Raw genomic sequence first — 25,405 nt, 5'->3', positions numbered from 1 at the left:
TGAATTTAAAGGAGCTAACCACTTCTTTTTTTTTTATACTGGCAAGTGTACTGTTGAAATTTCTTGTGATAATGCAAATGGGTTTCAAATCCAGCAGAATGTTTTCATATCAAGTATTTCAAAATAATGATGATGCTCTAATTAGAAGAAAACATATGCATTGTTAGAGTGCTCACCCTGAAGCTAGCCTGGATGCCACTAAAAGGGCATATTAGCCACAAAAGCATCTAATGTGTGTGAAGGCAGAGACTCAGGATCCCCTGGAGCTACTCACCAGGAACACCTGCTTATCCCTCAGCTTCTTCAACTCTAACTCCTGTTCCTTTGCTTGTGCACCTATGCTGCGTGTGACCCCATGGATTGTAGCACGCCAGGCTTCCCTGTCCTTCACTATCTCCTGGAGTTGGCTCAAACTCATGTCCATTGAGTCAGTGATGCCACCCAACCATCTCATCCTCTGCCATCCCCTTCTTCTCCTGCCCTCAATCTTTCCCAACATCAGGGTCTTTTCCAATGAGTTGGCTCTTTGCATCAGGTGGCCAAATTATTGGAATTTCAGCTTCAGCATCAGTCCTTCCAATGAGTACTCAGTGTTGATTTCCTTTAGGATTGACTGGTTTGATCTCCTTGCAGTCCAAGGGACTCTCAAGTGTCTTCTCCAGCACCACAATTTGAAAGCATCAGTTCTTTGATGCTCAGCCTTCTGTATGTACACATGAGTGCTTAGGTATTTGGAACCATAAACACACTACTGAAGTTTAGGTTCCAAATACCCAGGCTACAAGTATGACCTTTGGAGTTGTCGGCATATAAATGGTGTTTGAAGCTCCAAGTTTGGGAAAAAGTGTAGAGAGAAGAGACTGGGGATTAAGATCTGGGACACTCTAATCTTAAGAGTTTGGGAAGAAGAGGAATCCAATGGGAAATTGAAAGCCAATGTGGGAGGAAACCTTGAGGGTGTGGAGTGTTGGAAGTCAAGTGAAGAAGGTGGATTGGTGAAGAGGAACTGAGTAACTCACAAATGCCGCTGACTCATGAAGTACCTGGTGGCCCAGACAGTAAAGAATCTGCCTGCAATGCAGGAGACCGGGGTTCGACCCCTGGGTCAGGAAGATCCCCTGGAGAAGGGAATGGCTGCCCACTTCAGTATTCTTGCCTGGAGAATCCCATGGACAGGGGAGCCTGGCAGGCTGCAGTTCATGGGGTTGAAAAGAGTTGGACACAGCTGAGAGACTACAATTTCACTTTTCATGAAGTACCAAGGAGACCAAGGGTGAACCGTTAGATTTCATGATGAAGGTTGTCAATGTTTTTGACAAGAGAAGTTTCTAGAGAGGGGAAAGCCTGATTGGAGTACGTATATGCAGAGCACTGGAGGTGAGGAATTGGAGACAAGGAGTATATACGTGGGGCTGATTGGGGGGTGAGAGATGCACAGGTGTGTGCATAACCCTTGGGGACCTGTTTCTCTGCCTGTCCTGGGTCATATCTGGACACCTGGGTGTCATTCTACCGCATTCAAGGAAATCCTTGGGGACTCACTAAGCCCCTGGCTGCCTGGAATGATCTTGCAGCTGTTCCTTCTCTGAGGACTGCCTATCTGTAATAGCAACTGCTATGAGTACTAAAAGGAATCACGCTACATAAAAGGAGTCTTGCAGAATATGGCTGTCAGGAAAGAAGATAGCTCTCTAAGTAAATAGCAGCCTGCTGTTTAAATTTCTGCCCTCATTCTCTGTGGTTGACTGATCTTGGACAAACCTATCAGTAATCAGCATTGAGTCTAACATCAAATGTATCATAATCCTTTTGGAAACTTTTAATATATTTGTTCTGTACAGCTTCTTAGAGAAACAAGTTTGCATCTGTTTCTTAACAACTGTATAAAGAAATGCTGTAGGTTTTTTTCTGTCCTAAAATTATCTTGCTCATGTTTGAAAATGGAAAGAAGGGGTGGGGATAGCTGATTTTACACGTAAGTGAACATCTCAGCTATCATTCTGTGCAGCAGAGATGCAGAGATTGGAGGAAGCGCCCTGCGCTTTGTTCCCTGATGCATTGTTGTAGAAAGCGTTTGTTTTCTTCCAACAGAACATGATTGTAACTTGATCTGTCTATTTCCACTCTGTCTTCGGAGACAAGTCATACAAGAAGTGGGTTGCAAGACATCAATTTTTCTGATAGGACCAACAAGCTCTGTGACAAATGCTGAGATCGCTGAGGATCTGCAAAGATCAGGACTTCTGGTTTTGTCCTTGTGTTTTAGATGATGTCTTACCCATTTTTCCGTTGATGAATTCAACCCACAAACAGTAGGCTTTTTCTCTGATTTGATGCAGCCAGAAGTGGCTGTTTCCTAGGTTCTGCTGTTTTCCTGTGTCTCGTTATCTGCTTATACCTTAAAGAGATCTTTGCTAAGTAGTTGGTCTCTCCTTCCTCTGCTCACCATCAAGCGCATGGTCACTGGTCCACTGTACATAGATGCTTTGTTTTGGTATCTGACTCTAATCTCCAGACTGTGAACTCTGGGGGGGGTCAAGGTCAACAACTTCATTTTTATTCACAGCATCCAGCATATTGTCTAATCAAGGCTTAATTCTTGAGCTATGTGGACACATACATGACAATAGCAGTTACTACCATATCAGGGACAGGAGAGAGACTTTTCATATAATAGAGCAGGATGGGATGTACAGATGAATATTTAGGTCCTTCAGTGTAGTGTCAGTTTTATCTTTTGTATGTCACAGGCTGTCCATTGATTCAGACTTCATGGTTATTTTGACACTGTCTGAATAAGGTTCAATCCAGAAACAGTTTCTGAGAGGAGGGGTGAACACACACGGTTGGGTAATAGGGAAGTTAAGGAGATCAAGCCAGTCCATCCTAAAGGAAATCAAGTCTGAATATTCACCGGAAGGACTGATGCTGAAGCTGAAGCTGCGATACTTTGGCCACCCGATGTGAAGAGCTGACTCATTAGAAGAGACCCTGATGCTGAGAAAGATTGAGGGCAGAAGGAGAAGGGAAAGACAGAGGATGCGATGGTTAGATGGCATCACCGACTCAATGGACATAAAATTGAGCAAACTCTGGGAGATAAAGAAGGACAGAGGAGCCTGGCATGTTATAGTCCATGAGGTCATAAAGAATCGGACACAACTTAGCAACTGAACAGCAACAGCAATGAGGAGGTCGTAGGTCATATAAGGGGGGAGTGGAACTCAGGCAAAACCCCAGCTACCACTGTGGGCAAGTAAGCTGAAGCCTGCAGGAAGGCTTCAGAAGATGCTGTACAACATACCTTGCAATCACCCTAGTCAAGGAAAAAGGAGCGGGAATAGTTATACTTCCACATGCTTTAGTCACTGTTTCAGTAGTTATACTTCCAGATGCTTTAGTCATTGGTTCAGGGATATGAACATTCTGAGAAGATGTTAGCTCCCAGTCACTCCCACCCCACTACACACACATCAATTTTGCAAGCCCAAGGCCAGCCAATAAAGAGAGAGTTGCCAGCTTTTAGACTAGTAGCCACAGGAATGGTAATGAAATCTGAGCCCTTATAGGATGAGCACAGACAGGACTTGCCACAAAGAGCACAAAGTGCTAATTCACAAATGAGCATTCACTGCATTTATCCTTCTCACTCTCGAGATGAACCTCTGTTAATGTAGGAAGATGCCCTTTGATGTGTGAGATAATATAGGTGAAAGCATCTTGGGACACATTTTATAAACTGTAAAGTGTGGTACAATTATATTGCTATTATCATTATTGTCATTATTATTGGTTTGATAGCTTGATTATAGTTATCAGCACTCGAGAGGGGCAGTAGAATGCATTTCTGAGAATAAAAAGTGAGATGAGAAATTTAAATACAACTCCAGTTACACATAATCAATAATTGTCCAAACCAAGGCCTAGCACCTTGCTTGAGTAAATTTAGAAATAAAAGCAGAAAGATCATTTGTACATGTGTTGATTGTTTCTCCCTAGGGGAGCAACAGCTGAGAGCTTTACCAGGGGCTTGAATGTACATAAACTGTCTTAAATGGTGTGTTCGTGGGGAATAGGCTGTTAGATCTGAATTGACCTCTAGCTCTTTCATTTGTTTGCTTTAAAACTGATTGATCCTGCTTTGCAGATTTAATCGTACTTGAACCAAAACAGGGACCTCAAAGGCATGGTTTTGACTTACACTTCATGTTGATATAACTGCTGTCCAGGATCATGCCTTCACTTTTGACCCAGTCTCCTTGAATCAGACCATTCAGATAAACACTCTGATTTTGATTTATTTATCTTACATCTGTGACATTTTGTGACTTAAAAAGCAGAGACATGACTTTACCAACAAAGGTCCCTATAGTGAAAGCTATGGCTTTTCCAGTAGTCATGTACAGATGCGAGAGTTGGGCCATAAAGAAGGCTGAGCGCCAAAGAATTGATGCTTTAGAATTGTGGTTCTGGACTCTCTATTGAGAGTCCCTTGGACTGCAAGGAGATCAAACCAGTCAATCTTAAAGGAAATCAACTCTGAGTATTCATTGGAAGGACTGATGCTGAAGCAGAAACTCCGATACTTTGGCCACCTGATGCGAAGAGCCTACTCGCTGGAAAAGACCCTGATGCTGAGAAAGATTGTGGGCAGGATGTGTGCAGAGTGTGGCAGAGGATGAGACACAATGGACTGACTCAATGGACATTATTTTGAGCAAATTCCAGGAGACAGTGAAAGACAGGGAAGCCTGAAGTGCATAGGGTCTCAAAGAGTCGGACTTTGTGACCGAACAACAAGAACAACCTGCTAACCCATCTCTGGCAAGTTTCATTCTACTCACTTAAATCAGTTTTCAAAGCTACCGCCCTACTGCCTTCAACTCATTTGTTCCTCTCTACTTGGAATTCCAGAGTGCCTTTTGGCTGGAGCTACCTACCATGGGCTTCTCTAGTGGCTCAGCTGGCAAAGAAACTGCTTGTAATGCAGGAGACCTGGGTTCGGTCCCTGGGTTGGGAAGATCCCCTGGAAGAGGGAAAGGCTACCCTCTCCTGTATTCTGGCCTGGAGAATTCCATGGTCTGTATAGTCCATGGGGTCGCAAAGAGTCGGACATGACTGAGCAACTTTCACTTCACCCACCCTTGACGGTTCTTACTTAAATAGGAGAGATGTCTGAGGAAAGCAGAGGAAGGCGTGAATAGGAAAGCTATGTGGGTAATGGAGTTGTTAGGGTTTGTGACTGATTGGATGTGGATGCAAGATGTAGGGGCCAAAGATGATGGACTAGGTGAACGTTGATGTCCTCAACTGAAATAAGACATATGAGGAGAGACCAGATTAGAGCTAAAAGATACATAGGTACAGATAGATTTCTCCCCCCACCCCCACTCTCTCATTAAATAAAATGTAGCCAGTGGCAACTGTGGGTAAAGCCAAACCTGATCATTAGATTGTTTAAATTGATAGCATGGTTATGGACAAGAGGTGATTATTTTCCTGATCATCCTAACAGAGCTGGAATTTATTGACATTCAAATAACTCATAGGGAAGATTTTCTATTGAAACCTATTTAGAGTCTTAAGCAGATTCTCATATGGCGAAAGGCACACAGGAGCCATTTCATGGCTGTGAATCAACCCTATTCAATTAGAAAGAATAAAACCTCACTGCACTTAACCAGGAAGACTCCTAGAAGTGTTAGATTGGGTATAATCCAGCCCCATTTCCAAGGGTTGAGCCAGGAGACCTGGGGAAGGATGTCTGGTGGTGCTGACTTTCTGTACTAACCGAACTGGCATTGCTGAGTCAATTAGATTTAATTTGATTTCTTGCTTGATCCTCTGGCTGCCCCATAACTGAAAACCTGAATATTTGCTCATATTACTATTGTCCTCAGACAAAGACCTCTTCAATTCACAGCGCAATCTATAATGTAACTATCCATTTCCCATCTGCTCTGTGTGTACCTTAACTGATAGCTATTCAGACATTTATTTTAGATAGCAGTGCCTGTGATGAACTGAGAGTTTCTTTGAATCTGGGCTTTTGAGATCCAAATTGGTAGCCTTGGAAATTTATTCTTCGACAAAGGTCTCTTGAGAGCTCTTCTCATCTGGAAGAGGAAGAGGGAGAAAAAAGAAGGGCTCACAAAAAGCCTTCACAATCCTTTCATCTACAGAATTACCAAAAAATGTTCTTGGAAGAATGGCCCATGCAGACTCACCTGACATTTCACTGGTATAAGTAATTTCTGATTATTTCTAGTTTCTCTGTTTGAATCTGTGTGTGACCCAACAGAATCATTTTCCGCTGAGTGGAGATGATATGATTTCAAGTGAGATAACAAAAGGGGAAAATGAATACATCATCTAAGTGCTTCAAAGAAGCATCAATTCTGTTCTTTGGAGGGTGCAGCCCAAAATGAGGGCATTGTCAGTGGAGAGGCAATCTTGGGATATAAATGGTCAGAAAGCCCTACACACCATAGCTTAGAGATGAACAGCAGGGAATATTTACAGAGGCATTAATTTGTGCTGGATACTGTTCTAAGTATTCTCTCTATATTATACCATCTAACAATTTAGGTCTTATTATCTTAAATTTATAGACAGTGTATCTCTTGGGATTCTCCAGAGAAATAGAACCATATATATTATATGAAACTGACTCAGAAGAGGCTGAGAAATCCCATTATCTACATTTGGCAAGTTGGAGACCCAGGAGAGTGAATTGTATGTTTTGGTCTGAATCTGAAGGCAGAAGACTAGTGTCTCAGCTTGAAGACAGTCAAACAGAGGAGTGAATTCTTTCTTCCTCTGCCTTTTGTTCTATTCAGGCCTTCAACTGATGGGATGAGGCCCACCCATATTGGGGAGGGCAGTCTGCTTTACTCAGTCTACCAATTCAAATGTTAAGTTCATTCAGAAACATCATCACCAATACACCAGAATAGTTTTTAATCTGGGCATCTGGTAGCCCAGTTGAGTTGACACATAAGATTAATCATAGGAAAACTGGGGCATAGGGAGTAAGTTACCTGACTTAGGCCACACAGCAAGCACATAACCTCAGATCTGAACCCAGCTTGTCTGATTCCAGAGCCAGTGCTATAATTACTATGGGACATTGTTTCTCTGTGCTGTGGTCTAGAACACATGTCAGAGGCATATTAGTTGGGCTTCCTCTACCCTGTGAAGTGAAATCTCTTTCATGTAGGACATGGAATTGAATTCAAAACCAGTGGTCCCCAATCTTTTTGGCACCAGGGACAGGTTTCATGGAAGACAGCATGGATGGGGGTGGGGTCGGGGGTGGTGTGTTTCAGGATGCCTCAAGTACATTACATTTACTGAGTTCATTGAGCAGGAAGTGGAGCTCAGGCGGTAATCCAAGCGATGGGGAGCAGCTGTAAGTACAGATGAAGCTTTGCTCCCTCACCTGCCACTCACCTCCCGCTGTGCAGCCCAGTTCCCAACAGACTTGGTGGTTGGGGACCCCGATATGAAACCATTAAGGAAAAAAAGAAGGGGGCTTTATTAACACCATCAAAATGTGAATTGTAAAGACAGGGGTAAAAAATGATCTTCTAGTATTTAATCATGGTATTTACTCAATGTTTGTTAATTCTTTTGAGTGAGTGAATTTATTTATTATTGGTAATTTTTTTTACAGTTTTATTATGAACATGCCCAACCCCTCCAAGCAGTTAGGAACATATACGTTTCTGTATCTCCCACAAGGATTTACATGGTTTATGGGATCACATAAGGAGCTCAATAAATATTGGTTGGTATGATTAGATTGGTGACTGAAGATGTTAATCAATTGTGTGCTAATAAGTACATTGCTTTTTTTAAGAATTGAAAGGGACACTAGAGATGTTATGATTGAATCAAAGTTAAATATTTTGCAGTAGGAAAAATTCTTTCATTTTTTCCAAGCAGAGGGAAAAAAAGTCCGCCCCGCCCCCAACAATCTCATCCTGATTTGGAAATGGGGGTGAGCAGAACCAAAGTGGATTGTAATGAGGAGAATGACTTAAATGGTGGAATGTTCGGCTCTTGTCTACAGGTTTACAGAAATGAAATTAAACTTGGGCTTTCTATTGCAAAACAATAAGCAAATTGAAGGCCAATTATACCAGCTCATCAGAAAAAGCTGGCGAACGAGAGAGGATTTTGCATTTCTGAGTAGAACGACTTTTCAGATGAAAGAATTTATTACAAGAAATTGAGAACATCTGGGCCATCAAAGGCAGAATGCAGTGAATAATTGGACAATCATAGACTGGCATCCATTTGAATAAGAGGCACTTCTTTGGTTCCAACTAAGGGATGTTTTTTGAAATTCCTCATCTAGAAGGAAATGAAGCTCAGCTTTTAAAACATGATTTTTTCCTACCTGGTTGTTACTTGGTTATGAAAGAAATCTATTTTGGGAACCTCAGTTCTGTAAAGTTATCCTTGTGACCAAAATTAGGGGAGAAGAGCAGAAAAGCGGTCAGCTCTGTTCTCTGTATTTCATCCATTGGCTTAAGTCTAATCCAGTATCACCATTTCTGATTCTGGCAGACATCACACTCATATGTCCAAGTGTGTGTGCTAAGTTGCTTTAGTCGTGTCCGACTCTTTGTGACTCTATGGATTATAGCCTGCCAGGCTCCTCTGTCCATGGGACTCTCCCGGCAAGAATGAATACTGGGGTGGGTTGCCATGCCCTATTCCAGGGGAATTTCCCAGCCCAGGGATCAAACCTGAGCCTCCTGTGTCTCCTGCATTGGCAGGCAGGTTCTTTACCACTATCACCACCTGGGAAGCCCCACACTCATGATAGCCCACAATAATTCTGCTTCTCCGCATTCTCTCTGATATCTCTCAGCTAAGAGCCACCTTGCCTGCATCCTTCAAGTGCCAGGCAGGGTGCTAATGGCGGGGCTTGGTCCCAATGGAGGGGGTGAGCCTTTGGGCTGTCCACATGAGTGGGGCTGGGTCACCCAGTCCCCACTCCTCTCAGTGCCCCATGTTCTCCTTATCTCCAGCAGTGAGAACATCACACATCATGATGCCCTTCTTTGGCTTAAACACTGAACTAGATTTTTTTTATACATTTGTCTTAAAATTTTTTTTTAATTTATTGTGGTGCAGGGGCTTAGTTGCCCCATGATATATAGAATCTTCCCAGACCAGGGATGGAACGCATGCCCTCTGCACTGGCAGGTGGATTCTTAACCACTTGACCACCAGGGGAGTCCTTTTTTAGATGTTTTACATACATATACTATTTCTAGTAGCTTTCATAGTCCCTTTGGGTAGTAATGATTATCCCATTTTACAGTCAGGGACACTGAAGATCAAAGAGATGATATAGACAGTTAGATAATCCAGATCACACTGTGTAATAACTCAGTGTGTGTGCGCTTAGTGCTCAGTCGTGTCTGACTCTTTGTGACCCTTTGGACTGTTGCCCACCAGGTTCCTCTGTCCATGGGATTTTTTAGGCAAGAATATTGGAATGGGCTGCCATTTCCTCCTCCAGGGAATCTTCCTGACCCACGGATCAAACCAGCGTCTCCTGTGTCTCCTGTATTACAGGTGGATTCTTCACCTGCTGAGCCATTGGGAAAAGCGCAATAACTCAACACTCAGTAGCTTAAAACCACAAAGGTTTCTCACTCATGCTTCACATCCCCAGTGGGATGGCAGGGCGCTCTGTTCATTGTAGTCAGCTGGGGACTCAGGCTGAATGAGTGGCCACCATCTCAGATAATGCCAGTCTCAGTGCTTGAGGAATAAGAAAGCTCCATAGGAGACTTTTGCACCAGCAGTGAAATGCTTGCCCTAGAAATGACATTTATTATTTCTGCTTGCTGTTCATTGCCAGGTGCCTGTTACATGGCCCCACCCAACCATGAGATAGGGGTGGTAGAAAATACAATCATATTCTGGATGCCAAAGTATGGAGCGCTGGAAGTATTCATTGAACAGAACTGGCAAGAAGATGTATAGCCTGGCAATTATGATGGTGGGTTTAAATTAAGGTTCTACCAGTTTTGTGGTTGTGGAAACTTTCACAAATTAATCTCATCAAGCTTCAGTTTCCTCACGTTTTAAATGAGGAGATAATTATACCTTCATCAAGAAGTTTTAATAAGGAGACAATAAGATAGCATATTCACAAAACTTAGTACAAATAAACTGGGCAAAGATCAGCGTGAGGCCAGCTCAAGTTGTACAAACCTGGGGATCATTTGTCCATAGCTTTTGGAAATAAAATAACCAAAATTATGTCTGAGGAAGAATGCAGGAGATGCATATACAGATATGTCAAGAAGAAAAAATTCAGAGAAGATTGAAACCTTGGCATGAAGAGTCAGAGCAGCAAAGAGACACTCAAGAAGAGGAAAGTGAAAATTTTAAAATGTGGCTGTAGGTTAAGATTCTGCACTTCCAATACAGAAGGCATAGGTTCGATTCCTGGTCAGGGAACTAAGATCCCACTTTCCACAGGGCATGACAAAAACAAACAAACCAACCAACCAAAAACACAGCCACAAATTCTTCCATGCTTTCCTTTGGAGAGGTGAGGTCTCTGTTCTCTCCTCTTGCATCTGGGCAGTATGGTGACTGCTTTGATCTTTAGAGCCCAATGGAAGTAACGCTGTGTCATTTCAGTGTTATGCCAAGTGGCTCTTATCTTGTCTGCTGAAACACTTGTTCTTGGATCTCTGAGCCACCTCTGACCACCCTGAGGTTGCCACGCCATGAGGAAGCCCAAGACATGAGAGGCCACATTGAACCAACATTTGCCACTGATGCCAGTCAGAGTCATTGCAGGCCAGGTACCAGATATGTGATTGAAGAGTCTCCACGTCATTCTAGCCCTCCTATGCCACCCTTGCCATCTGAGTCGTCCCAGCTGAGGCCCTAGGCATCACAGAGTAGACACAAATCATTCCTGGTGTTTCTTTGTGATCCCATGGACTGTAGCCCACCAGGCCCCTCTGTTCATGGAATTCTCCAGGCAAAAATACTGCAGTGGGTAGCCATTCCCTTCTCCAGGGGATCTTCCTAACGCAGAGATTGAACCTGGGTCTCCTGCATTACAGGCAGATTCTTTACTGTCTGAGCCACCAGAGAAGCCCTCTGGATGTAAAATAACCATGGGTCATGATGTGCCAAGAGATGACCAGAAACATGAGAGTAGGTGAGGATGAGTATAGGTGAGTAGGCAATTGTCTGAATTGGTGCTGGAGACAAAAGCCTGTATACTTATATATGCTTTCCTGGGGGAAATGGGTCCACTTAAAGGTCTGATGTCAGTTTCCCTTTGGCTTTGCCCACCAGGGTTGGGCTTATACACTGTGCTCTGCCTTGGTACCTCCCGTCGGGCCAGCTTCATTCATAAGCCTGGCTATACCGCTGCCCCTTCTCTTCCGACAGAAACCTGATTTTAGCATCTTGTCCATGTTCTTCTGCTCACCCTCTGGTTTCAGCTTTGGGCAGCCTCATTGTGCTGATTTAGCAAAGTTAGCCTAACTGCCGGAGAAGGCAAAGGCACCCCACTCCAGTACTCTTGCCTGGAAAGTCCCATGGACGGAGGAGCCTGGTAGGCTGCAGTCCATGGGGTCGCTGAGGGTCGGACACGACTAAGTGACTTCACTTTCACTTTTCCTTTCCATGCATTGGAGAAGGAAATGGCAACCCATTCCAGTGTTCTTGCCTGGAGAATCCCAGGGACGGGGGAGCCTGGTGGGCTGCCGTCTATGGAGTTGCACAGAGTCGGACACGACTCAAGTGACTCAGCAGCCTGACTGCGCATCCTCTTTCCCTCCTTTCCCTCCTTTTCCTCCCCACCTCCGTCGCCTTCGTTTTAGGGGGCTGGTCAAAGAGTAGTATTGGCAGCTCACAAAGCTCTCATTGAACTTTCTCAACGCTGCCTCCGCTTGTCACAGCTAAGACCCCTTTGAGAAACCCCAGGCAATCAGGGAGGTACATTTATCTACAGTAGCACAGCAATGGCAACCCACTCCAGTGTTCTTGCCTGGAAAATCCCAGGGACGGAGGAGCCTGGTGGGCTGCCTCTATGGGGTCACACAGAGTCGGACACGACTGATGTGACTTAGCAGCAGCAGCACTGCCCAAGGGCATCTCCTGAACAGCTCAGAACCCTCCCTTCCAGGTTGACTCCAATCTTAAGAGAAGAGAGGAGATCTCCACTCCCCACTGTGAAGCCCATCTCTTCTCTCACACCTCCTGGGAGCCTCTCTCCTGACTCATGGACCAGGAATATGCAGCACATCAGGGAGGATGATGAGGCCACCACAGAGGCTCGGCACCCTCTTATCAGTCCTCCTCAGCAGGTGAGGACAAAACACCCTTTTTGTAGGTGGAAAAGTCCTGACCTTAACTTTGTGTGCATGTGCTCAATCGTGTCCAACTCTTTGTGACCCCATGGACAGTAGCTCGCCAGGCTCCTCTGTCCATGGAATTTTCCAGGCAAGAAATACTGGAGTGGGTTTTAATTTCCTTTTCCAAGGGATCTTCCAGACCCAGGGATCAAACCCACATCTCTTGCATCGGCAGACAGATTCCTTACCACTGCACCACCAGGAAGTCCAGATCTTAACATTACAGCCCTATTTTATTTTCCTTCAATTCTTTCCCACATGTGGTTTGGTTATCAAAATATTCAGGACTTTTCTAAAAGCTGAGTTCCCAAAATTGTGTCCATTTTATACCTGTTTCTTCAGTTCAGTTCAGTTCAGTCACTCAGTCGTGCCTGACTCTTTGTGACCCCATGAACCACAGCACGCCAGGCCTCCCTGCCCATCACCAACTCCCAGAGTTCACCCAAACCTTTAACCTGTTTCTTAATGAGTTTGATACCATGATATTCCTGCTTGTGATAATCTCTCTTCATTTCCTCTTTCCTGAAAGTTCACTTCCTGTTTCCCGTTCCCTGTCTCTCACGGGAGTTCACACTGCATCAGGAACTCTTGGTCGCCTTTCTTTACTTCCTTTGAATAAATTAGAGGTTATTTAGCAAACATCCCTGAAATGTTGCTAACCTCTGTAGCGGAGTTTGTCAAATGTGTTCTGACCCAACAGAGAGGAAAGAATAGACAAAAGCTCTACTGGCATTTATCAATAAAATCAGATTCCAAATTGATCTGTCTTTTCCTTTCTGGATGATATCAGCTGCTTTTGATTGAGTCAATTAAGAATCTCTGACAAGATGTACATTTAAAAAAAATTATTATTCATTTATTTTTGGCTGTGCTGGGTCTGTATTGCTGCGCAGGGACTGCTCTCTAGTTGCAGTGTATGAGCTTCTCGTTGTGATGGCAATTGTCATTGTGGAGCATGGGCTCTAGGGCACGCAGGCTTCAGTAGCTGCAGTCCCTGGGCTCCAGAGCATGGCTCAATAGTTACGGTAAACCAGCTTATTTGCTCCTTGTCATGTTGAATCTTCTCATGACAGGGATCAAACCTGTGTCTCCAGCATTGGCAGGTGGATTCTTTACAGCTGAACCACCAAGGAAGCCCAAGATGTACATTTTTAAGCTGTTTCAAAGCCTCTGTCTCCTCAACTGTAAACTAATGACTTTGACTGTAGATTTAAACAAGATGTCATATATAAAGTACGACCATTGCATGACACTTAGTTCTCAAGAAATGCTGCTTTATTATTCATTGCTCCCCTAAGGACACCCCCACCCCTTCTCTGGAGGCCTTAAAGTATCCTTGACTGTTCATCTGAAACATTCTAAAAGACTAAAACTTACATTCTAAGCACTGAAGTTTCAGCTTTCACTTTGGGCAGGGTGACATGAGGATGTGACATCAGACTGGGTCTGTTTTCAAAGACTGATAGAAAAATGACCTGGGTTGGCTCCCAGAATAGGTCAAGAGACACTTTTCCATCTTCCTCCCTGTTGATGGGCTGCTGTTAACCTTGTGCAAAGCTCTGACTTAGGTAGTGCTAGCAGATTTATCAGGGCTGTGTTGGAGATGCATGAGAATCAGCAGTTTTGCTTCACTGGGGTTTCCACGAGAGTCTGCTTTTGCCTCACTTTATCTGAGTTCACCAGAGTGGAATAATTTCAAGGAAACAGCAATTTAGACCCTTGAATTTCTCATGGCCCTTGAACTAAATTGTAAGTCAACTCTCGCTCATTTAAGTGGAGCCCCCACCTCGATCTTCCAGAAAATTGTGAAGAGTGTAGCAGACATTTTGGATAGGACTGAAATTTCCAGACAGATTGCTGGCTTTCTGCTTCTCTTTGCTTATTTAATCCTTGCTACTAACGGCTGAGAATAATGAAGCATTTATATATTTTCATTTCAGAGGTCAGGAAACTGAGGCTTAAGGAAAGGAAGTAACTTAAAAAATATTCTGCTTGTGCAGTCGTCTGGACCACAGCTCAGATCGCTCAATTTGCTGTTCCAGTGCCGTTTCACCTTCAGGCTTCCATTCTTTTGGTAAAAATAGTTAACATTGCAAATTATGTATCAGGTACAAGGATATGAAGAGTGGATTTGTCAGAATGCAAAAACCAGAACTGAAAACTGTATGTGAGTGAAACGAAAGTTGCTCAGTCCTGTCCAACTCTTTGCGACCCCATGGACTATAGTCCACCAGGCTCCTCTGTCCATGGAATTCTCCAATCAAGAATACTGGAGTGGGTTGCCATTCCCTTTTCCAGGGCATCTTCCCGACCCAGGGATCAAACCCAGGTCTCTTGTATTGCAGGCAGATTCTTTACTGTCTGAGCTACCAGGGAAGCCCTGAAACTGTATGTAGACACATATAATTAAATAATCCATATTTGAGAAAAGAACTGAATCTAGAAAGGATGGAGATTTTCAGGTTCTCTGTTCAAGTATTTAGGTGTAGAGTCTTCTGGATGGAGGATAGGAAGGAAACTGAACTGTGGGGTCGATCGGGTACATTCACATGGCACAAAATGAGCAATTTCATCACTAATAAATTATGAAACTCTTAATGTCAGGGCATTATGATTATTTCAATGCTTCTTTCCAGTAAAATGACAATCAGCCCATGTGACTGATAGTCGCTGCCCCTGCAAAGTAGCTTCCTGTTACTACAGTCCCTCCCCTGGGTCACCTAACAGTTGCCCTACCTCTAGCAGCTAAAACAATTAACATCTGTCACAGGAGGAGACTCCCAGGAACCCTTCTGTGCCAAGACTAGCATCTTATCTGAATATTGCATTTTAGTTTATTATTAATGTGTATTATAGTTATGCGTCTCCAAGTTCCTTGCAGAATGGGGTTGTATACTAATGTAAGTGAAAGTGTTAGTCGCTCAGTCGTCCCTGACTCCTTGTGACCCCATGGAATGCAGTCCACCAGGCTCCTCTGTCCATGGGATTTTCCAGGCAAGGATACTGGAGTGGTTTGCCATCTCCTTCTCCAGAGGATCTTCCTGACCCAGGGATCAAACCTGGGACTCCTGCACTACAGGAAGATTCTGTACTGACTGAGCTACCGGGAATAATGAAATATAAAACATATTGTTCTTCCAGTGATTTCAAAGAAATATATGTTATATGCCTTAGTGTAAAGTATAGAAATATGAAAGCCTGTGATAGCCATCATTTTGCCAAAAGATGAAGAAACAGATTCCTGTGATGTGAGTTTGGCATAGAGCTACTGTTTCTTTAATAGTGATTGATAATGGAATAGCCAGCCACCCTGCCTTCTGTCCATTTTGCTCCATTTAACTGATAATAAGGATCTGAAGACTCGGAAATATTCATTGCGTATATTAGACTCCAGATATCATCTATGATTGAAACATAACGTAATTTAGGAGGAAAATATCAGACTCTTTTCATTTCAGACTCCATCTATCAATTATGAAAGGCAGGGGTCTTAGTGCATTTTTTCAGCAACTCTAATGTTTAGAAGGTTACAACCATCGGCCCTCCCTCCTTTTTAAAATGAATCTCAAATCTGAATGGGCATCAAAATCACCTGGATGTCTCATTAGACCACAGATTGCTGTTCCCCACCCCTAGAGTTTCTGATTCAATGGATCTGGGCTGGGACCCAAGAATTTGTATTTTAAGAAAAGATGCTGATGCTGATGGTCCTGGGACCACACTTTGAGAACCACTGACTTATAGTCATGTGACTGTTGGGTGAGTGCCTGGATGAGAAATAGGAAGATCAGATCCTTACTTTAGGAGATAAGGACTTTATTTATTTTTTCTTTTTTAAATTTTATTTTATTTTTAAACTTTACAATATTTATTAGTTTTGCCAAACATCAAAATGAATCCGCCACAGGTATACCCATGCTCCCCATCCTGAACCCTCCTCCCTCCTCCCTCCCCATACCCTCCTTCTGGGTCGTCCCAGTGCACCAGCCCCAAGCATCCAGTATCGTGCATCAAACCTGGACTGGCAACTCGTTTCATACATGATATTATACATATTTCAATGCCATTCTCCCAAATCTCCCCACCCTCTCCCTCTCCCACAGAGTCCATAAGACTGATCTATACATCAGTGTCTCTTTTGCTGTCTCGTACACAGGGTTATTGTTACCATCTTTCTAAATTCCATATGTATGTGTTAGTATACTGTATTGGTGTTTTTCTTTCTGGCTTACTTCACTCTGTATAATAGGTTCCAGTTTCATCCACCTCATTAGAACTGATTCAAATGTATTCTTTTTAATGGCTGAGTAATACTCCATTGTAAGGCCTTTATTGTGGAAGAGTCTAAAGACTCCTTTACTAAGGTTTGAGCAGAGGACCAAAGCTCAAAGGAGTGACTTCATGACTTCAGCCGCTAAGTCATGTCTGACACTTTGCAACCCCATGGACTTCAGCATGCCAGGCCTCTCTGTCCTCCCCATCTCCTGGAGTTTGCTTGATTTCATGTCTGTTGAGTTGGTGATGATATCTAACCATCTCATCCTCTGCTGCCCCCTTCTCCATTTGCCTTTAATCTTTCCTAGCGCCAGAATATTTTCCAATGAGAGGGCTCTTCGCATCAGTTGGCCAAAGTATTAGAGCTTCAGCTTCAGCATCAGTCCTTCCAATGAATATTCTGGGTTGATTTCCTTTAGGATTGACTGGTTTGATCTTCTTGCAGCCCAAGAGACTCTGAGGAGTCTTCTCGAGCACCACAATTCAAAAGCATCAGTTCTTCAGTGCTCAGCCTTCTTTATGGTCCAATTCGCACAACCTTACATGATTACTGGAAAAACCATAGCTTTGACTATATAGACCTTTGTCAGCAAGGTGATGTCTCTACTCTCTAGGTTTGTCATAGGTTTCCTTCCAAGGATCAAGCATCTTTTAATTTCATGACTGCAGTCAATGGCCACAGTGACTTTGGAGCCCAAGAAAATGAAATCCCTCACTGCTTCCACTTTTTCCCTTTCTATGTGCCATGAAGTGATGGGACCAGATGCCATGATCTTAACAGACCTAAAAATGTCAGGCCACTTCTGGCCCAAGAAAAGTGAAGCTGGACTTCAGTAAAGGAAAATCTGGAGATCTAAACTGCTCTCAGGGGTGATCTGTGGAAAATGGTTATGTGTGGAAAGCAACACAGCTGCAGGCACTTGGCCCTCCTTGTTGGGTATCACCACCATCCTTGTAATCAATATATTCTGATTACTCCTTCTACTACACCTGGGGTGATACCTCCCCCATCTTGTTTTTGGCTTCATTCTTTTCTAACCATTCTCTAAATAGGTATTTGCGTGGTTTAAATCAATAGTCTCTCTTGGGTCATCTTGTTCTCTCATGCTTTCATTTTTTTTGTAATTGTTCGGTTGCTAAGTCCTGTCTGACTCTTTGTGACCCCATGAACTGCAGCATGCCAGGCTTCCCTGTCCTTCACTATCTCCTAGAGTTTGCTTAAATTTATGCCCACTGAGTTGGTGATTTCAATTATAATCTACTGGTATGAAGTTGACTGAGCGACTTCACTCACTCACTCAGGGAATCCTGGCAAATTAGGACCACTAGGAACAGCCATATGAACAACTCTCTCTTAAACTTCAGAACTGCCTTTTCTAAATTCTTCAAACATGTATCTTCTAGGCTCCAAATATTCAGCATTCCAATATTAAAATGTTGAGTCCACAATGGACCTACCACGCAGTTCAGTTAACAATTTCATCCACCAAATTGCCCAAGCAAAAACCCTAGACATCCTCCAAGTCCTCCTTTCTCCTTCATTCTGCTCCATCCACCAATTCTCCAGACCCTGACAACTCTACAATGCAACCATCTCCTCTTCTCCATTTCCACAGCCTTGCCTGGCAGCCAGGCCCTCATTAATGCCTTCCAAGACTACTGAAATAACCCCTCAGTTTCCTGTGTCAACCTGCCACTCTGTCTTCAGCCAAGCAACTTCTATTCCTATCATAATTTTAGTTTTTCTAGCACAAAAATTTCAAATGTGCCATACCTCCTCCATTATTTACCCCAAACTCCTTAACAAGGCATCTAAGGCCTTGCATGACATAAACCCAACCTACTTTATCAGCCTCCTCTTCCTCTTCTTACTCACTTGCCCTAAATTTCAATGAAAATGAACTAACATTGTTGCTGAATTTGCTATGTTCTTTCACTCTACTGGCCTTGACTAGTTGCTTTTTCTGCATGAAATGTCTTTCCTACACTTATCTGCTCCATAAATCTTATTTGACCTTTCATACCCAGCTGGCTTATCATTGCCTGGTTGAGTGGGTTACTCCCTACTCTGTGGTTTCTGGGCCAATCAGAAGTAGCTTGATGACACACACAATTAGAATCATTCTGTATCTGTGTCCTTCATGAGTACCTCCAGGGCAGTGCCCACACCTGTCCTGACCTCAGCATCTAGCACCGTATCTGGCACAAAATGGATGCCAATATATGTTTGTTGAATGAATGCTCTAATTTCATGCCCCAAGAAATACAACCCAAAGGGATGTCAGTACTACACCATGATGTGTCTTTGTGTGAGTAAGAGACAATTCACTATATAATTTTCACATTTTTCAGCAGCATAAAATAAGCAATGTTTGGGCATTACCTAGGAAATGTATTCAATTTTCCTCCTGTCTGGATCACTTCCAGCATGTATTCATGTCAACTAGTCCTCTTGTCTGTAATCCTCCTCTTGGAATAAGATGTTCATTTCATACTTTTATTGCATTCTTGTCAGGAGTTGTAAGCTCTATAAAAGAAGCTCCCCACATTTATCATAAAACTGGAAGCTATAATTAGGAAATATACAAGCACACTGGGATAGACTCCAGGCAGGTGACTGCCACCGAAGAGACAAACCAAGAATCTGCAAGGGAGAAAGACACTCCCATCTTATTGGTGGGCAGCAGGGAATCCCGGCAAAGTAGGACCACTAGGAACAGCCATGTGAACACCTGGGGCTGGAACCTAGGCCTTCTCTTGCCATGCTAACTCACTTCAGTCATGTCAATTCTTTGCAAACCTACAGACTGGAGCCCACCAGGCTCCTCTGTCCGTGGGATTCTCCAAGCAAGATGCTGGCGTGGATTGCCATTTCCCCCTCCAGGGGATTTTCCTGACCCAGGGATCGAACCCATGTCTCTTACATTCCCTGCATTGGCAGGCAGATTCTTTACCCACTGAGCCATGGGTCTGAACTCTCTCAGACATTAGATGTCTGTTATCAAATTCTGAAAAGGTGAGCAAGTGAGAAAAGACATAAAGCCTTTTATTCTCAGAGGTCAACATTAGAACAAATGAGTGGAATTCATAGAGAAATAAGATTTCGTCTTAAATTAGGGAGATTTTCCTGAAAGCTGCTGATGTGCTCAGTCATGGTTGACTTTTTGTGACCCCATGGACTGTAGCCCGCCAGGTTCCTCTGTCCATGGAATTTTCCAGGCAAGACTACTGGAGTGGGTTGCCATTTCCTTCTCCAAGTCCTGGAAGCTAAATAAGTTCAACTCTGTTCAGTGAGTTAGGATGCTCCCGTTACTGAAAGATAGCCTAGAGTAGAGAAAAACAAATATATGTTAACTCATATATATGGACGGAGGAGGCAACGGTAACCCACTCCAGTGCTCTTGCCAGGAAAAGCCCATGGACGGAGGAGCCTGGTGAACTGCAGTCCATGGGGCCACGAAGAGTCGGACACGACTGAGCACCTTCCCTTTCACTTTTCACTTTCATGCATTGGAGAAGGAAATGGCAAGCCACCCCTGTGTTCTTGCCTGGAGAATCCCAGGGACGGAGGAGCCTGGTGGGCTGGCATCTATGGCATCGCACAGAGTCGGACAGACTGAAGCGACTTAGCATATATATGGAATCTAGAAAAATGGTTACTGATGAACCTATTTACAGGTAGGAATAGAGACACAGACCTAGAGAATGGGCTTGTGAACCTAGCAGGGAAGGAGAAGGCAGGACGCACTGAGAGAGTGGCATTGACGTATACACACTACGCATGTGAAATAGGTAGCTGGTGGGAAGGCACTGTGTAGCTCGGTGCTCTGATGACCTAGAGGACTGGCAGGGAGGCTCAGGAAGGAGGGAATATATATACACTTCTAGCTGATTCATGTTGTTTCACTAACACAGCATCATAAACCAATTATTTTTTAAATTCTCCAATTTAAAAAATATCCTATGATAAACTATAATGGAAAAGAATATTTTAGAAAAGAATGGGTATATGTGTGTGTGTATGTATACCTGAATCACTTTGCTATGTAACAGCAATTAACAACATTGTAAATCAACTATACGTCAGTGAAAAGTAAATTAAGCAGTGATAGCCTGGATGGTGATTTGCCCCATCCGGTAACATAAAGACGGGGCTTCCCTGGTGGCTCAGTGGTAAAGAACCAACCCGCCAATGCATGAGCCGCAGGAGACGTGGGTTTGATCACTGAGTCAGGAAGATCCCCTGGAAGAGGGCATGGCAACCCACTCTAGTATTCTTGCCTAAAGAATCCCATGGGCAAAGGAGCCTGATGGGCTTTAGTTAGTCTATAGGGGTCCAATATTTTGGCCACCTGATGTGAAGAGCTGACTCATTTGAAAAGACCCTGATGCTGGGAAAGATTGAAGGCAGGAGGAGAAGGGGACAACAGAGGATGAAATGGTTGGATGGCATCACCAGCTCAATGGACATGAGTTTGGGTAAACTCCAGGAGTTGGTGATGGACAGGGAGGCCTGGCATGCTGCAGTCCATGGGGTCACAAAGAGTCAGACACTACTGAATGACTGAACTGAGGGGTGCAAAGAGTCAGACATGACTCAAGTGACTTAGCACACACACACAACATACAGATAACTTGTCTTAGGGGAAAAATACACAGGAGGTGACCTGGGATTCTATGAGGCAGATCATTCTGGATAAGCCTGATCTCCTTACTTCATCTCTTGGCCTCCAGAGAAAACGCCACCATCTCTAGACTTAGAATGGTGGCTGTGCATTCTTTGGACAACCGCCATCTTGAATTTGAGCTGCTATGGTAAGTGTTCCCCTCTCTCTCTTAGATACAAGGATTTGAGTGGGTGTTACAAGGATGAGCCTCCTGTAAGAATTCTCCAGGCAGAGGTTCGAGGGAGGAGGATTCAAATAGCAGCAGAAATGTTCAGTTTTGTCCTGATTTTCATGGCTTGTTGCACAGCCATTCACATGTTTCTTTGTATGAGCAATATAATAACCAGCTTTCAAAAGGACAGACAGCATAATGAATGGATTGTAAAACATGCTCATAAAAACAGTAGAGTGTGTCTAGAAGTGTGTGTTCTCTGCTTTTGATTTACTGTGTACCCTGTTTTGCATTTTCACATCATTTGCAAGTTTTCTATTAAAAATAAGCATCTAATGGGCATGCAATTAATTTTAATTTTTCTTTCTCTTCCCCCCAAGGTGATTAAAAAAAAAAAGTGTGTGTGGTGATTGGGGGAAGACATTTTACAGTCCTGACAGAACATGGATATCACAGCCATAGAGTTCATTACAGGGTAATTAATGCATGTTAAGGATCTTGTAAATATTATGTGGTAATAGCTCTAAATAAATACGCACTCCACTTGGAAAGAGCTGCTCCACCCCTGCCACGGGGAATGAGATGTTCCTAATTAATGCCTTTAGAAGAGGAGCCTGTGTCACCTTGGACAGTCTTGGGAAATTACAGCTTTAGTTTGTGGAAGGCAGCAGTGAATGGTTAATTACAGAATCTTGACATGCCTGGTGCCTGTCCCACCTGGACTAAGTGGGTTGGACAGGCCCACCTGGCTCGCTCTCTTCTTCAGGAGGCTTTGTTATTAGAAAGCGGGCTGTGCAGCTATAGTGGTTCTGCTGGGAGCCTTTCCAGCTCCAGGAAGAAAAGCTTTCCAGGAGGATCTGCTGGCAAACACTTGATTACCTTGGACTCTTTACTGAGCTCTTCAGTCCAGGATGGGGGACTCTGTCTGGGAAGTGAGAGTCACTGCTGTTGTTGATGATATTGATGAGTATGGGTTTAAATGATATTTCCTGTTTGACCTGCTGCTCGGTTTAGAGATGGCCTCTGCCAGATGCTGGTGTGTGGGGCTTGGGATCCCTTCTTAGCACCTGGCTACAGTTATTATCATCAGGACTGCAAGTGTCTCCATGGTCATCCCCCCAGAGGCCTTCAGATTTTAGGAAAGTGACAGAAAGGCTGTTGCGTCTCTGGATCCATGTCTTTTTTCAAGTCAGCTGGGCCCAGGCTGATGTGTTATGGACTAAGACCATGGCATCAAAATAGTCATGGGGTAAAGGTTTAGCCTAAATCAACTTTCACTCGTACCTTGCCACTTCTGCACAGTACTCTGATCTACATTTTTCCAAAGTTGTTCACATATTGACTTTTCTATTCATGACTTCTATGCTCTTCTGGGATGACAGCCTATGGAGATGAGGTTAACTGTGCAGAGTGAGCTTTTATGTGCCCCAGCAAAGTCCTCCTTTGCTACCTTTGAAATGGTACCTCTCCTTAATTTCTCATCTCTTACCTGGAATTCCTAAAGAAGAAATTCAAGTCTTAACACCCTCAAAGAGAGAAGTGCATCAAATGCCAACCTCTGGAGTTGAGAATCACACCCAGGTAAACGCAGATATAGCCTAGAATCTTAGCCAGAGTTTAACAGTAGTGAGATCCCAAAGGCTTGAGGTTCCTGGGAATAATCATTCTTAGCATAGGGGACAGGGACCTGCTGGTGTGACTGAAGGAGTCAAAGACAAATTTCATCCACTTCAATTTGAGGAAGTACTGAAATACCATGGACATGGATATTCATGTTACTGATGATGCCAGCAAGAAAATGTGATGAATTCCCTGAGTATCAAGGTAAATAGACCAACCAAACAAGGATACTGAGTTCTTGGTGTCAGTTGCCAACAGGGACTGCTAAAAGTCTGGACTGAAGTATGGGTCAAGAAGGTACTTTTTATGAAGGACTTAGTGTAGAACCTCACAAAAGTGAACATTCAGTATAGGCTGTGTTGTCATTATGAAGGAATGTGCCTTCTTCTCCCAGAATGGTAATGAATGCTAGAGAAAATCACACCTCTTGTTCTGATGGAGACATAGAGGGAACCTCATGGAGATAGGTAAGGGCGCACAATGTTTAGTATTGTTACAGAAAAATCATTCTGACATTTGTTCAAAGTGGCATGGAAGACTTTATTCAAAACTATTGCAATGGGGAGAGAGATTGAACTCAATTCCAAATACAACAGGGAAAGTGGGGATGTAAACCAGTGGGCTTGGTGACGGAGTGCATAGAAAATTACTAAGAGGAACTTGGTTAGGTATCAAGGGTTTTGGAAGAGGAACTTGAGTGGATATCAAGAGTACGGGAGTCTCAGAAAACTGTCTTAGCAGGATTATTTACTAAAAGTGGGCTCAGCAGGCAATGACTAGGTCTAGTTAAGAAGCAAGCTTGGCTTGAAATGTGCTGGGGAATGGAGTCTGACCTAATAAAATAAACCATGTTAGTTTAAAAAAGAAAGTAAGTTTTAGACTTCCCTGGTGGTCCCATGATTAAGAATCTACCTGCCAATACAGGAGATATGAGTTCTGTCTCTGGTCTGGGAAGATCCTACGTGCTGTGGAACAAGTAAGTCCATGGACCACAACAGCTGTATTCTAGAGCCCATGCTCTGCAACAAGAGAAGTCACCACAAAGAGAAGCCTGCACACCAAGCTAGAGAAAGCCCCTGTGCAGCAACAAAGACCCAACGTTGCCAAAATTAATGTGTAAATAAAATAAAATAAAGCCTCTTTACAAAAGTAAGCTTAAGGGACCAGGATTAAAGTTTGGTCAAGGAGGAAGACTTTGTTAATTCCTCTTCTTAGTCAAGGAAAGAAGAGTCATTATTCTTTCCTCTGGACAATATAAGTCTATTTGTGTTTGACCAGCTTTTATTCATTAAGGGCCAACTGACCTCATGCGAAGAGTTGAGTTGACTCATTGGAAAAGACTCTGATGCTGGGAGGGATTGGGGGCAAGAGGAGAAGGGGACGACAGAGGATGAGATGGCTGGATGGCATCACTGACTCAATGGACGTGAGTCTGGGTGAACTCCAGGAGTTGGTGATGGACAGGGAGGCCTGGCATGCTGTGATTCATGGGGTCGCAAAGAGTCGGACACGACTGAATGACTGAACTGAACTGAACTGACCCATCTTTTGAGACTTGCTGGTAGAGGATATTTCCTGGTTACTTTGAGCCATCAGACACTTAAAGAATACCTACTTTTTGGAAGAAACTTGGTTCCACTTTGAAGATGGGAATTTGCTCTTAGAACAATAGTTTACATCGCACACACGTCAAAATGTATCAGCCAGGATTCAGCCAGAGAAACATAACCAGTAGGGAGAATATATTTTAATTAATTTATTGCAAGAAATGGGCTTATGTGATTGTGGGGGCTGGCCAAGTCCCAAATCCATTAGACATTCATGCCACCAGGGAGGGAAAGTCATGGACAGGCTGAAACTGTAGTTCACAGGAGGAATTTTTTCTCTCCTGGGGAAGCCCCAACCCTGTATTTACATCCTTCCAGTGGATTAACTCAGGCTCCATCCAAATCATCCAAAACAACCTCCCTTACATCAAGTCAGCTGATTAGCAACACTTAGATTAGGGTTTGATTGTAGCTGGGGACTGTGGTTGAGTCAGGATGGCAAATAAAAAAAAGAATGTCACCTCTAGTAAAGCTTTTTTCAAAAAAAAAACGCAAAACTTGGAAATCAGGCGAAAAAGCTGGGTATTCTGACCTTTGCACACTATGTTGGGACACTTTTCTAATATGTCCACAATGAGGGTTATCTGACTCTCTTGGGTTTGTAACTGGATTTGATCAACAACTGACAAAACCCAGGTATTTCACAGTCTTATT

The sequence above is a fragment of the Bos mutus genome, chromosome 25 (genome assembly GCF_027580195.1).
Source record: "Bos mutus isolate GX-2022 chromosome 25, NWIPB_WYAK_1.1, whole genome shotgun sequence".
Lineage (NCBI taxonomy): Eukaryota > Metazoa > Chordata > Mammalia > Artiodactyla > Bovidae > Bos > Bos mutus.
Note: the sequence above shows the minus strand (reverse complement) of the source record.